Raw genomic sequence first — 4,422 nt, forward strand, 5'->3', positions numbered from 1 at the left:
ATATATATATATATATATATATATATATATATAAGACGGGTAGGTGTGCATGCATACATACAGGTGTATGTACATAGTCGCTCCACACCCACACGTAGGTTGTTAGAGTACAAATGTCTTTGTTTTCTTATAATATATTTTGATCAGATCAGTTACATAACTGATTGCCTCCCCTGAATAAATTTCTACTCCGATTTGGTTTCCCACCTCACTCATTACAGGCTATCATGATAGTAATCAGTTATACAGGTCTATACATTGCTTATACCAATGATCTATACTTCTGTACTATACATATCTACATCTTGCTTCACCAAACCAATATCAGTGAAACCTCATGGACATTTGCACATAGTGCACTATAGAATTGGAACTGCCTACAAACTGACACCTATACACACACACTTTGCTCACTTTTTCCCACCAAATTCATACTTTCCCATTCTTATGTTGAAGAGTTTTTGACTTCTGACTTGTTCATATTTTCATCCCACTTTTTCTTCTTAATTTTCCAAATTACAACAGCAACAACAATAATAATATTAATGATGATAATGGTGGTGAGAATGTAAATAATTTATTATGATCCAAGTGTCATTGGGACACTTGATTAATTTCACTAGTGAGATTAATTAACAAAACATTTAATATTAATAGTGTATTAATCTATGTCTACATTTCTACTCCACCTCTAACTTCTGGCTTTCAGGCCATAATGGGGGCATAATGATAGTATTGACATAATTCCTGTGTCAATACTACCAATTTATCAGATACTGATGCTTCAAGAGAAGATATTCTTGTGTGTGTGTGTGTGTGTGTGTGTGTGCACATGCATACATTCACACATATATAATCATTATATACCTGCTTTTCATGATGGCATAGATTGTATCAATGAGCCGAAGTGTTGTAGAACCACATCTTGCTCTAGCATTTTAGTTTTGACATAGTTTCTGTGGCTGGATGCCCAACCTAGCATCAACCACTTTACAGAATGTACTGTGCTTTCTTCATGGAACCAGCACTAGTGAGGTTGACAGACAAAGGATAAAAGAGAGAAAAGTGAACGCTTTATGTAAGATATTGAGAAGGATAATGAGAGGCAAAGGAACAGGTTTATTGTTGCAGAAGAAATTCATTGCTACCCCACATAATTATATATGGATGAAGTGGGGCCAGAAAGAGATAAATATGTTGGTGACAAAGTATCAGACCAATCCCCCAACTTAAGATGTCCAAAGAAAGGGAGTGTAGGAAAAGGCTGAAAGGGTGTGGTAGGGTGAGTAAAAGGACAGAAACATGGGTAGATGTGATCAAAAATATATAGAGAGAAGTGAATGCTGAAGGGAATGGTCAACAAGGCTGGGGGTGGTTGGTGGTAAATATGAGTGGTGATGAGGATGATAAGAATGAGGGATGGATTTCAACTGGAAGTGACTGACGGGGAGAAATGATGATTGTCAATACCAAAAAGGTGATACGGATTTAACTTTTATAAATTACAAAAGCAGGGTAATGCAGTAGGTATGAGAATTAGATGAAGAGGTACAGTAGGTTTAGATTTGGAGATATATTGGGCTAGAGACCTAATTATATACCTATGCATTATTCTTCCAGAACCTTGGTTTTGTCTTGTAAGCAGAGCTGGACAGGTCTTCTTCAGCAGACAAGACTTTGTTCCTACAGACAAACTTTGTTTCCCTGAACTTTCTCCAGTGTATTCTTACTCTTGCCACTATACTTTCAGAACATCTTCCTCCACTATTAATTTGGTCTCACAGGTAACAGAAACTATCAACTACCTCTAAGGGTGCTCCTGGGCTCTTGGTGTTTATGGTTCCTGTGCACCTGCCATATATAAAGTCCGCTTTCTCTATCAAACTGCTTATAATTCAACTGTGCTTCTCTTGTGTACCCATAATTAGTATTGAGAGAACATTGTATGAAATTTGTATCTACTCCTATTCTGCATACCAAGCAAAGCTATTTTCTCGATATATATGACTGCAGTTCAAAAACTGAAACAAGTAAAAGAATGTGTGTGCGTGTGCATATATATTATGTTAAAAGAGTATAAAATATGAAAGAAGGGACTGAAATAGGTTTCATGTTGTAGAAGAGTGACATATCCACTTGATTATAGACAAGTGGATGGGGGTAATCAAGGTGGAGTTAGAGAAAGATATAAAATAAGTCATACGATCATGATGGATATATATATATATATATATATATGAATGTTCAATTGTGTTGAACAAATGAGAGAGCAGAGTGCTCACACATGGTTTACTGAAACTGAACTTTTAGCTTGAAAATTCGAATTGCATGAAACTTGGGTCACAAAGACTACAAAAAGCCTTGTGGAATACAGCTATCCAAGGATTCCTGGTTGAAATATTAATTTATTTCACCATTTATTAAGCTTGCAAAAACAAGATGGTTTAGTGACTGTGTTCTATGCAATGAGCATGCTCATTTACAAAGACAGAAAGAAACACAGGAAATGATTAACTTCATTGTAAATATAACAAGGTGTCTTATGAATTTCAAAAATTACATAAATCAACACTGGAATTTATTAGGTCTGATGGTTTATCATTCAATCCTACTAAAACATATTTTGTAAAATGCAGACATGAAGAAAAAATTTCATTTGTGAAATGCTATATATATATATATATATATATATATAATTATTCAATATTAACAGTTTTGTATTAGAAAACTAATAGAATTTATACAGGGCTGTAATAAGAAGTGCTCAAACTAGTTGAGACAAAAGTACAAAATTAATTGCAGAATAAAACCATTAGGTCATCGACTCAAAAAGCCACAACCCAGCGATGACCACATATAGGAAGTACAGTATAAACCACAAAACCAAAGTAGCAAAGGGAAGTAAAAATTTTATACATAAGAATAAAATCGATTAAAAAATATAATAGAATAACATAAATAAATAAACTGCGATTAAAAGGTGATTAAAAATATTACAGAGCGGTACAGATATAGTGGAATAAAAATATATATAGAGAGAGAAAAAAACAATAAAATAAAATAAATACATAGGGAAACGTAGAAAAATAGTTCATCTGTTGAGATTAACGACTAATAAAAGAAGTTTAAGTTTAAATTGTACGAAAGTTCATTACTTCCCTCAGGACAGCAAATTTAGCAGGTAAAATCCAATTTCGTAATTCAGACAGGAATACCAAAGTACACAGGACGACATAATAACACAACATCCAATGTGTAACAAAGTAAAATCCATATTTCACCAACGTTATTTAAGTCCAAGAAAATCAAGGCACACAAGTCGATACATTAAACCAACATCCAGCAGGTAACATCGGTAAAATCAATCTATAATTTAACATCATTTACAAAGGATTACAGATATAGGTCGGAATCTGCATGTATTATCAGATAAAACTGGTAATATCTATTCAGTACCACCTGAACTTTATGATAAACTGATAATGAAGGAATTGAATTCCGGATACAAGCATGCTAAAAAGGATGCGTTAGCATTAATGAGAACCAATTAGAGATCATATCAAATTTAGGCTTATTGGATAGAACCCAACCTTAAGCTCCTAAAACCCCACATGCTCTTTTAAAGGACCATAAACTTGACTTTTTGTCAAACCCATCGATTAGATTAATATGTCCGACCAAATCGGATTTGGGCCGAATTAGCAAATCGGTAATCGACGATATTATTCTTGTTATAAGAGGCAAGGTTCAACTCCCATTATGGACTTTTACGGGGGATGTCATTATTTGGTTTGATTCCCTTAGGGATAAAACATCTCTTAGCTTCCTACAATTCGATATTTCGAATTACTATAACTCGATATCCCCCATACTATTAAATAAGGCCTTGGTTTTCGCCCGCAAATTTGTTGATTTATCAAGCACAGACATTGACATCATCTTAGCTGCTAGGGAGACCCTTATATCATACAACGAAGTTGAATGGCAAAGGGTGGACTCAACGTTTTTTTTTGATATTATTATGGGGTCATCGGATTCCGCACAGGTAACGGACATAGTTGGACTATACCTCCTGTTGCAAATTAAGGCCAGTTTTCCCCTTCTTACTGGTGGACTATATAGGGATGATGCCCTTTTTGCAGTAAGGGGTAGATCTAAATCTGTTTTAAATAGGTTGAGGAAGTCCCTGAGGTGTTTCCTTAAGGACTTCTTCAACCTAGATATTATATTTGATATTAACTCCAGGAAAATAAATTTCCTGGACGTGACATTATGTCATATTTAAACGTCTCATCAAATCATCCAAGATCTACAATAGATAGTATTGTTACGGGCATTTCGATTAGAATATTAAATCATCAAACGAAGAAATTTTTAACCAACACACGCCAGTTTATAATAACGCTCTTGAGGCAAGCGGCT

The sequence above is a fragment of the Octopus bimaculoides genome, chromosome 10 (genome assembly GCF_001194135.2).
Source record: "Octopus bimaculoides isolate UCB-OBI-ISO-001 chromosome 10, ASM119413v2, whole genome shotgun sequence".
NCBI lineage: Eukaryota > Metazoa > Mollusca > Cephalopoda > Octopoda > Octopodidae > Octopus > Octopus bimaculoides.